We start from the raw sequence: 11,910 nt of genomic DNA, 5'->3' as shown, positions 1-11,910 counted from the left end.
CAGTTAAGCATCTGTCTTGCCCTCAGATCATGATCTCAGGGTCCTGGGATTGAGACCTGCATTGGGCTCCCTTACTCAGCAGGGAGTCTCCTTCCCTCTCTCCCTCTGCCCCTCCCTCCTGGCTTGTGCTCTCTCTCTCTCTCTCTCAAATAAATAAATAATCTTTTCTTTTTTAAGTGGTTTTAAAAAAACATGGTAGTGACATTTGTGGTGAGCATAGCATAATGTATAGAGAAATTGAATGACTATGTTGTACACCTGAAACTAATGGAACATTGTGTTAACTCTACTCAAACAGAAAAAAACAATTAAATAAAATCAGAAATGAAAAAGGAGACATAACTGACACCACAACTATACAAATACCATAAAAGATTACTGTGAACCATTAAATGGCAATAATTGGAAACCAAAAAGAAATATATAAATTCGTAGAAACATATAACCTATAAAGACTGAATCATGAAGAAATAGAAAATATGAACAGACCAATAATGAGTAAAGACACTGAATCATTAATCAAAAACCTCTCAATGACAAGAAGACCAGCACCAGATAATTATATTGGTTGAATTCTACCAAACATTAAAGAAGCATTGGGAACATCTCGTTTCGGCGTTGTCATGTTTCTCCAGTATTACCTCAACGAGCAGGGAGACCGAGTCTATACGCTAAAGAAGCTTGACCCTGTGGGACAACAGACCTGCTCAGTGCATGCTGCTCGGTTCTCCCCGGATGACAAATACTCTCGACACCGAATCACCGTCAAGAAACGCTTCAAGGTGCTCACGACCCAGCAACTGCGCCCTGTCCTCTGAGGGTCCCTTAAACTTCATTGTCTCTTCTGCTACCCCTCAGAGACTTTCCGAAACCAAGCTCTTCAAACTGTGAGCCTTGAAGCCTTCTTACCACCCTTGCTGTTTGGAATCCGGTTTCATCGTTTCCCTTGATCGTGCTTGTGCAGAGCAGTCATGGTAGCCTCCCTCTTAAGGGAACAAGTTTGAATTTTCTTTCCCTATTTTGAATCACTGCTAGGTTATTAAAATGATTTGAAAAAGCTAAAAAAAATTAAAGAAGCATTAACATCAATCCTTATCAAACTCTTCCAAAAAACTGAAGAGGAAGGAACACTCCCAAATTCATTTTACATGGCCAGCATTGTCTTGATACTAAAGCCAGATAAAGACACTACAAGAAAAAACAAAACAAAACAAGCAAACAAACAAACAAAAAAACCCCCCCCAAACCACAGACCAATATCTTCTCTGAACATAGATGAAAAATTCACAATAAATATTAGCAAACAAAATTCAAATCACAATAAAAGTACCATACACTATGATCAGGCAGGATTCATCCTTGTGATACAGGGATGGTTCAATATATACAAATCAATAAAAAACAATAATAATAATAACAATAATAAGAAGAAGAACATAATAATAATAATAATAATAAATAACATCTTTAATAGAATAAAAGATAAAAATCATATGATAATCTCAGTAGATTCATAAAAAGCAATTGACAGAATTCAACATCCATTCATGATAAACGCCCTCAACAAATTAGATAAAGAAACATACCTCAACATGATAATAAAAGCCATATGGGATAAGCACCCATATTTCATACTGAATGATAAAAGCTTGACAGCTTTTCCTCTAGTATCAGGAACAAGACAAGGATGCCCACTCTCACCACATCGACTCAGTGCAATCAGGCAAGGAAAAAAAAAACTAAAAGTTTTCTAAATCAGAAAGGAAAAAGTAAGTTCTGTCTATTTGCAGATGACATGATTTTATATATGGAAAATCCTAAACATTCCACCCAAAAACTGTTAGATGTAATTAACAAATTCAGGAAAGTTGCAGGATACAATATCAACATACTGATATCAGTAGTGTTTCTATACAATAACAACAAATTACCTGGAAAAGAAATTAAAAATCCATTTACAATAACATCAAACACAATAAAATTCTTAGAAATATATTTAACTAAGGAGGTGAAAAGATTGTGAATAGCCAAAGCAATCCTGAGAAAGAACAAAGCTGGAGACATCATACTTTCTGATTTTAAACTATATGTAGTAATAGAGCTATAGTAATCACACAGTGTAGTATTGTCATAAAAACAGGGATTTAAATGGAACAGAAAAGAGATCCTAGAAATAAACCCATACACTTAAAGTCAACTAATTTTTGACAAAACATCAAGAATATAAAATAGGGAAAAATGGTCTCTTCAAAAAATGATACTGGGAAAACTGTATATCCATATACAAAAGAATGAAACTAGACTCCTTTCATCATACACAAAAATCAATTCAAAATATATTGAGGACTTGAAGGTAAGACCTGAAACAACAAAATTTGTGGAAGAAAATATAAGAAGTAAGCTCTTTAATGTCTTGGCAATGACTTTTTTTTTTTTTACCAAAAGCAAAGGCAACAAATGAAAAATACATGTATGGGACAGCATCACACTAAAAAACTCTGTGCAAAGGTGCCTTGCTGGCTTGGTCAGTAGAGCATGCAACTCTTGATCTTGGGGTTGTAGGTTTGAGCCCCATTTTGGGTGTAGAGATTACTTAAAAATAAAATCTTTTCTAAAAAATTAAAAAATAAAAAGCTCTATGCAGCAGAGAAAACCACAACAAAAGCAAAAGGCAAGCTATGAAATAAAACAAGGATGTCCACTCACCACCTTTATTCTTCATATTACTGGAAGTTCTACCTACACCAATCAGACAACAAAAACATATAAAAGGTATCCAAATTGGTAAGGGAGAAGTAAAACATTCACTATTTGGAGATGACATGATACTGTATATAGAAAACCAAAAAGACTCCCCACAAAACTGCTAGCACTGATAAACAAATTCAGTAAAGTTGTAGGATACAAAATTAATGCACAAAATTCTATTGTATCTCTATATACCAAAAAAAGAAGCAACAGAAAGAGAAATTTAAAAAAAAATCCCATTTACTAATGCAACGAAAATAATAAGATACCTAGAAATAAACCAAAGAGATGAAAGACCTGTACTCTGAAAACTATAAAAAACTGATGAAAGAAACTGAAGATGACACAAAGAAATGGAAAGACATTCCACGTTCATGGATTGGAAGAACAAATATTGTTAAAATTCCTTTGATACCCAAAACAATCTAAACATTTAACACAATCCTATCAAAAAAACAATAGTATTTTTCACAGAACCAGAAAAAAAACAGGTTTAAAATTTGTATGGGATCACAAAAGACCTCAAATAGCTAAAGCAATCTTGAAGAAGAAAAGCAAATCTGGAGGCATCACAATTCTCAAATGCAAGTTATATTACAAAGCTGTAGTAATCCAAACAGTACGGTACTGGCACAAAAATAGACACAGAGATCAACTGAACAGAGTAGAAAACACAGAAATAAACCCACAATTATATGGCCAATTAAATTATCTCTGACAAATCAGGAAAGAATACCAATGGGTAAAAGTCCTTTCAACAAATGGTGTCCAAAACTGGACAGCAACATGGAAAAGAATGAAATCAGACTACTTTCTTTCAACATACACAAAAATAAATTCAAATTCAAAATGGATTAAAGACCTAAATGTGAGACCCGAAACCACAAAAATCATAGAAAAGAGCAAAGACAATAATTCCTCTGGCATTGGCTATAGCAACTATTGTTCTAGATAGGTCCCTGAAACAAGGGAAACAAAAGCAAAAATAAACTGTGGGAACTACATCAAAATAAAAAGCATTTGTGCAGTGACAGAAACAATCAACAAAACTAAATGGCAAACTATGGAATAGGAGAAATTTACATATAACACACCTGATAAAGGGTTGACATACCTAATAAAGGGTTAGAATCCAAAATCTATAAAGAACTTACAAAGCTGAACACACACAAAACAAATAATCCAATTTTAAAATGTGCAGAAGACACAGACATTTCTCCAAAGAAGACTTACAGATGATCAACACACACATTTGAAAAGATGCTCATTATCATATGTCATCAGGGAAATGCAAATCAAAACTACAATGAGATATCACCTCATACCGGTCAGAATGGCTAAAATAAAAAACACCAGATATCAGGAGTGGTGAGGATGTGGAAAAAAAGGAAGTCTTGCAATGTTGGTGGTGGGAATGCAAACTGGTGCAGCCACTGTGGAAAACACTATGGAGGTTCCTCAAAAAGTTAAAAATAGAAATACCCTACAATCCAGTAATTGCGCTACTGGGTTTTTTTTTGGGGGGGGGGGTTGTTCTTGTTTTTGTTTTTGCACTACTGAGTTTTTAACCAAAGATTACAAAAACACTAATTCAAAGGGATCCATGCACTCCTATATTTACGGCAGAATTACTTAACAATAGCCAAGATATGGAAGCAACCCAAGTGACCATTGATAGAGGAATGGATAAAGAAGATGTGGTATATATAAAATGGAATATTTTTCAGCCATAAAAAAACACAAACAAACGTGGTTAAAACTAGAGAATATAAGGGTGTATAGAGGGAGAAGGAACAAGATGGCAGAGGAGGAGGAGACTTAAATATCATCGGGTCCCAGGAGTTCAGTTAGATAGTTATTGAACCATTCTGAATACCTACAAACTCAACAGGAGATCGAAGAGAAGAAGACCAACAATTCTAGGAACAGAAGAGTAACCACTTTCTGGAAGGTAGGATGTATGGAGACGTGAATCCGAGGCAATATACAGGAAGATAGACTGTGGTGGGAGGGGCCGGCTCCCAGCAAAGCGGTGGAGCAACAGAGCACAAAATCAGAACTTTTAGAAGTCGGCTCCACTGAGGGACCTCACTCCAGAGGCTAAGCAGGGGTTAGAGCCCTCACAGGAACAGTGTTGTCACAGAAAGACCAGGGGTGTCTGAGTGTGGCAGAGCTCCCAGGTATCGGAGCAGGGAATTTGGCAGCAGAGATGAAGCCAAGGAGGGAGCTCTCAGCTCGGGGTTACCTTAAACTATGATCTCAAAGAGCATGGACCCCACAAGTCGCTGATCCAGGGAGACTCACCTTCCTCTTCTGGGAGGAACAGGATGGCAGGAATCTGCTGGGTTTGGAGACTCCAAACAGAGCCCTGTGCCAGAGATAGAAATGCTTAGACCCAGGCTGGAGACCAGAGAGATGTGAGAGATTGACTGCTTTTCTCTCAGGGCGCAGTGAGGAGTGGGGCCCTGAGCTCTTGGCTCCTCCAGCCAGAGATTGGGAGACTGGCATCATTATTCCTGTCCTCCAAAGCTCTACAGAAAGCATTCAGGGAACAAAATCTCCGAGACCAGAACTGTGCAGATTAGTTAGCCTGGCCCCTGGCAAAGGCAGTGCAATTCCGGCTCGGGCAAAGACATTTGAGAATCCTGGCTACAGGCCCCTCCCCCAGAAGATCAGCAAGAACATCCAGCCAAGACCATGTTCACAGATCAGTGAGAACTGCAGAACTCTGGAGCTAGGGAATGCAACACATAGAATTCATGGCCTTTCCCCCATGATTCTTTAGTCTTTCAAAGTTAAATATTTTAAATTTTATTTTCTTCTTATTCAGTTTTTAAAATTTTTCCTCTTTCCTATTTTAAACTTTTAAACTATTTTATCTTATCTATACCTTTTTTAAAAATCTTTTTAAATTTTCATTGTTATATTCTATCCCTTCATTGTATTTTTTTTTCAAAGATTTTATGTATTTATTTGACAGACAGAGATCACAAGTAGGCAGAGAGGCAGAGAGAGAGAGAGGAGGAAGCAGGCTCCCTGCCGAGCAAAGAGCCCGATGTGGGGCTCGATCCCAGAACCCTGGGATCATGACCTGATCTGAAGGCAGGGGCTTTAACCCACCGAGCCACCCAGGTGTCCAACCTTCATTGTATTTAACCTTACTTTTTGTATACATATAGGCTTTTCTTTCTTCTGGGATACAGTTTCTTCTAACAGATCAAAATATACCTTAAATCTTGTGCATGGCTTTGTTTTAGTCTCTAGCCTGCTCACATTCTTTCCTCTTTTTTTTTTCAACGAACTTATCTTATCAATTCTTTTTTTTTTTTTTTTTAGTCACTCAGCATCAGGGAAATACAAATCAAAACCACAATGAGATACCACCTCACACCAGTCAGAATGGCTAAAATTAACAAGTCAAGAAATGACAGATGTTGGCGAGGATGTGGAGAAAGGGGAACCCTCCTACACTATTGGTGGGAATGCAAGCTGGTGCAACCACTCTGGAAAACAGCATGGAGTTTCCTCAAAAAGTTGAAAATAGAGCTAAACTATGACCCAGCAATCGCACTACTGGGTATTTACCCTAAAGGTACAAGTGTAGTGATCGAAGGGGCACATGCACCCAAATATTTATAGCAGCAATGTCCAAAATAGCCAAACTATGGGAAGAGACTAGATGTCCATCAACAGATGAATGGATAAAGAACATGAGGTATATAAAATGGAATACTATGCAACCATCAAAAGCCCAAAATCCTGCCATTTACAATGATGTGGATGGAACTAGAGAATATTAGGTTAAGCAAAATTAGCCCATCAGAGAAAGACTTATTATATGATCAATCTGATATAAGGAATTTGAGAGGCAGGGTAGGGGTTTATGGGGGGTAGGAAGGGAAAAAAGAAACAAGATGGGACTAGCAGGGAGACAAACCATAAGAGACTCTTAATCTCAGGAAACAAACTGAGGTTTGCTGCGGGGGTGGAGAGGAGGGATAGAATAGCTTGGTTATGGACACGGGTGAGGGTATGTCCTATGGTGAGTGCTGTGAATTACATAAGACTGATGATTCACAGACCTGTACCCCGAAGCAAATAATATATTATATGTAAAAAAAACACAAAAACAGACAAAAAAACCTAGAGAGTATAAGGCTAAGTGAATTAAGTCAGTCAGAGAAAGACAAATACCATATGATTTTACTCATATTTGGAACTTAAGAAACAAAACAAATGAACAAAGAGGGAAAAAAAGAGAGACAGACAAACCAAGAAACAGACTCCTAGGTATAGAAAAGAATCTGATGGTTATCAGAGGGGAGGTGGGTAGGGAGATGGGTGAAATAGATGATGGGAATTAAAGAGGGCCCTTATTCATCATCACTGGCCATCAGGGAGATTCAAATTAAAACCACATTGAGCTACCACCTTACACCAGATAGAATGGCCAAAATTAGCAAGAGAGGAAACAACATGTGTTGGAGAGGATGTGGAGAAAGGGGAACCCTCTTACACTGTTGGTGGGAATGCAAGTTGGTGCAGCCACTTTGGAAAACAGTGTGGAGATTCCTCAAGAAATTAAAAATAGAGCTTCCCTATGACCCTGCAATTACACTACTGGGTATTTACCCCAAAGATGCAGATGTAGTGAAAAGAAGGGCCATCTGTACCCCAATGTATATAGCAGCAATGGCCATGGTCGCCAAACTGTGGAAAGAACAAAGATGCCCTTCAACGTATGAATGGATAAGGAAGATGTGGTCCATATACACTATGGAGTATTATGCCTCCATCAGAAAGGATTAATACCCAACTTTTGTAGCAACATGGATGGGACTGGAAGAGATAATGCTGAGTGAAATAAGTCAAGCAGTCAATTATCATATGGTTTCACTTATTTGTGGAGCATAACAAATAGCATGGAGGACAAAGGGAGATGGAGAGGAGAAGGGAGTGGAGGGAAATTGGAAGGGGAGGTGAGTCATGAGAGACTATGGACTCTGAAAAACAATCTGAGGGTTTTGAAGGGGCAGGGGGTGGGAGGTTGGGGGAACCAGGTGGTGGGTATTAGAGAGGGCATGGATTGCATGGAGCACTGGGTGTGCTGCAAAAACAATGAATACTGTTACGCTGAAAAGAAATTAAAAAAAAAAAAAAGAGGGCCCTTGTGATGAGCACTGGGTGATTACATTTTTTTTTAAAAAGGCAACTTATGAAATGGGGAGAAAATATTTCCAAACCATAATCAGTAAGTTGTTAATATCTAAAATATACAAGGAACTCATGCAATTCAATAGATAGCTAGATAGCCTAATTGAAATCTGGTCAAAAGACCTGAACATTTTTCCAAGATAAAAACACATACATGAAAACATGTTCAACATCACTAATCACCAGAGCAACGAAATCAAAACTACAGTGAGAAATAACTTTGTACTTGTTAGAATGTCTAGTACCCAAACAAAAACAAAAAACAAAAACAAAAAACAAAAAAACCCCCAAGAGGTACCAAATGCTGCTGAGAATGTGGAGGAAAGGAACCCTAATTCACTGTTGGTGGGAATGTAAACTGTTAGTTACCACTGAAAACTGTACAGAGGTTCCTCAAGAAATTAAAAATAGAACTACCATAGGATCCATGAGTCCCACTTCTGGTATATGTACCCAAAGAAAATTCAATTATCTCAAAAAGATATCTATTCTCCTATGTTCACAGCAGTATTCACAACAACCAAGGTACAGGAAAAAGCCTGTTTTCATTAATGGATGAATGGATAAAGTAAATATATATATATATTTAATATTCCATATATATATATATGGAATATTAGCCTTTGAAGTAAGGACATCCTCCCATTTGCAAGAACATGAATAGACTCAGAAGGCATTATGCTAAATAAAGCAAGTGAGAGAAAGACAAATACTGCATGATACCATGTATATGTAGAACCTACAAAAGTTTTTTTTTAAAGTTGAACTCATATAAACAGAGTAGAATGGTGGTTGCAGGGGCTGGAGAGTGGGGAATATGTGTAGAGGTTTGAGAGAAGAACATAAACTTTTAGTTATAACATGAATACAGTTTGAAGATCTAATGTGTAACATGGTGACTATAGTTGATAATTCTGTGTTGTATAATTGAAATTTGCTAAGAAACTAAAACAACTGTTCTCAATAAATAAATAAATAAGTAAATAAGTAAATATGTGGGGGGCAGAATGCATTAATTAGATTGTGAGAATCCTTTCAAAATGTATACATATATCAACCCGTCACACTGCACATTTTAGTTTTTTTAGAGTTTTTGTTTTAATTCTAGTTAGTTAACATGCAGTGCAATATTGATTTCAGGAGTAGAATTCAGTGATTTATCACTTACATAAAACACCTAATGCTCATCACAACAAGTGCTCTATTTAATACCCACTATCCATCTAGCTCATCCTCTATGCACCTCCCTCCATCACCACTGTGTTTGTTCTCTATAGTTAAGAGGCTCTTATGGTTTGAGGTACACCAGGGTGGCTCAGTTGATTAAGCACCTGCCTTCAGCTCCAGTCATGATCTCAGGGTCCTGGGATGGAGCCCCACATTGGGCTTCCTGCCCAGCGGGGAGCCTGCTTCTCCTTGTCTCCCTGCCTCCTCTGCCCTGCTCATGCTCTGTCTCTCTCAAAGAAAAAAATCTTTAAAAAAAAAAAAAAGGAGTCTCTTATGGTTTGGTTCTCTCTCTTCTTTCCCCTCCCATATGTTCATCTGTTGTGTTTCCTAAATTCCACGTATGAGTGAAATCATATGGTATGTCTTTTTCTGATTGACTTATTTTGCTTAGCATAATACACTCTAGTTCCAACCACATCTGTGCAAATGGTAAGATTTTATTCTTTTTGATGGCTGAGTAATATTCCATTATACATATATACTACATCTTCTCTATCCATTCATCAGGCAATGGGCATTTGGGTTCTTTCCATAGTTTGGCTATTGTTGATAAAGCTGCTATAAACATCAGGAGAACTGTACCTCTTTGAATCTGTAGTTTTGTATCCTTTGGGTAAATAACAAGTAGTACAATTGCTAGATCATAGGGTAGCTCTATTTTTAACTTTCTGAAGAAACTCCATACTGTTTTCCAGAGTAGCTGCACCAGTTTTCATTCCCACCAAAAGTGCAAGGGGTTTCCCCTTTCTCCGCATCCTTGCCAACACCTGTTATATTGTCCGTTGTTAATTTTAGCCGTTCTGGCAGGCATGAGGTGTTATCTCAATATGGTTTTGATTTGCAATTCCCTGATGAAGAATGATCTTGAATATCTTTTCATGTGTCTGTTAGTCATCTGGATGTCTTCTTTGTAAAGGTGTCTATTCATTTCTTCCTCCCATTTCTTAACTGAATTATTTGTTTTCTGGGTGTTGAGTTTGGTAAGTTCCTTATAGATTTTGGATACTACTCCTGTATCAGATATGCCATTTGCAAATATCTTCTCCCATTCCATAGGCTGCCTTTTAGTTTCATTGTTTCCTTCACTGTGCACAAGCTTTTTATCTTGATGAAGTCCCAAGAGTTCATTTTTGGTTTTGTTTACCTTGCCTCTGGTGATGTGTCTAGTAAGAAGCTGCTCTGGCCAAGGTCAAGGAGGTTCCTGCCTATGTTCTCCACCAGGAGTCTTATGGTTTCCTATTTCACATTTCAGTCCTTCAACCATTTTGAATTAACTTTTATGTATGGTGTAAGAAAGTGCTCCAGTTTCATTCTTCTGCATGTTGTTATCCAGTTTTTCCAAACCATTTATTGAATATCCATTGGATATTCTTTCCTGCATTACTGAAGATTAGTTCACCATGTAGTTGTGGATCCATTTCCGGGTTATCTCTTCTGTTCCATTGATCTACGTATCTGTTTTTGTGCCAGTAGTATACGGTCTTGATGACTACAGTTCTGTAATATGGCTTGATATCTAGAATCATGATGCCTCCAGCTTTGCTTTTCCTTGTTCAGGAGTGCTTTGGCTACTCAAGGTCTTTTGTGGTTTCATATGAATTTTAGGATTATTTGTTCTAATTCTACGAAAAACACAGGTGGTATTTTGATAGGGATTGTGTTAAATGTGTAGATTGCTTTTGGTAGCATAGACATTTTAACAACATTGGTTCCAATCCATGAGCATGGAATGTTTTTCCAATTTTTTTTGTCTTCTTCAATTTCTTTCATAAGTGTTCTGTAGTTTTCTGAATACAGACCTTTTACCTCTTTGTTTAGGTTTATTCCTAAGTAATTATTTTTTATGCAATTGTAAATGGTATCAATTCCTTGATTTCTTTTTCTGCTGCTTTATTGGTGTATAGAAATACAACAGATTTCTGTATATTGATTTTATGTCCTGTGGCTTTGCTGAATTCATGTATTAGTTATAGCAATTTTTTTTGGTGGAGTCGTTCAGGTTTTCTACATAGGGTATCATGTCATCTGCAAATAGTGAAAGCTTGATTTCTTCCTTGACAATTTGGATGCATTTTATTTCTTTTTGTTGTCTGATTGCTGAAGCTAAGACTGCCAGTACTATGTTAAATAGTAATGGTGAGAGTGGATATCCATCTTGTTCCTGACCATAGGGGGAAAGCTCTCAGTTTTTCCCAATTCAGGATGATATTAGCTGAGGGTCTTTCTTATATGACTTTTATGATATTGTGGTATGATCCATCTATCTCTACTTTATTGAGGGTTTTTATCAAGAACAGATGCTGTATTTTCTCAAGTGTTTTTTTTCTGCCTCCACTTAGAGAATCATATAGTTCTTATCCTTTTATTAATGTGGTGTACATATTGATTTGTGAATATTGAACCATTCCTGCAACATAGGAATAAAACGCACTTGATCATGTTGAACACTTCTTTTAATGTATTACTCAATTTGATTTGCTAGCCATGTTCATCAGAGACACTGGCCTGTAGTTCTCCTTTTTAGTGGGGTGTTTGGCTTTCACATTGTACATTTTAAAGATAAAAAATTAAAAAAATAAAAAGAACAAAAATGTAGTCATTCCTATTGTCTGTTTAGTGGTCCCTACCCTTAACCTTTATTTCTTTTTAAAAGCAGATCCTCAGGTGCCTGGGTGGCTCAGTCATTGAGCATCTGCCTTCAGCTCAGGTCACGATCCCAGG

The 11,910-nt window shown here is 37.2% G+C and overlaps 1 pseudogene; it reads left to right on the top strand.

Annotated features, from left to right (window-relative positions):
* Positions 1 to 623: 623 nt before the first annotated feature.
* LOC111139304 lies at positions 624 to 818 on the top strand (annotated as a pseudogene).
* Positions 819 to 11,910: the final 11,092 nt, after the last annotated feature.

The sequence above is a fragment of the Enhydra lutris genome, unplaced genomic scaffold, assembly GCF_002288905.1.
Source record: "Enhydra lutris kenyoni isolate GAN:26980312 unplaced genomic scaffold, ASM228890v2 scaffoldscaffold99, whole genome shotgun sequence".
In the NCBI taxonomy this organism is placed as follows: Eukaryota; Metazoa; Chordata; class Mammalia; order Carnivora; family Mustelidae; genus Enhydra; species Enhydra lutris.
The sequence above is the reverse complement of the archived record's forward strand: the minus strand, read 5'-3'. Positions and strand labels throughout refer to the sequence as shown.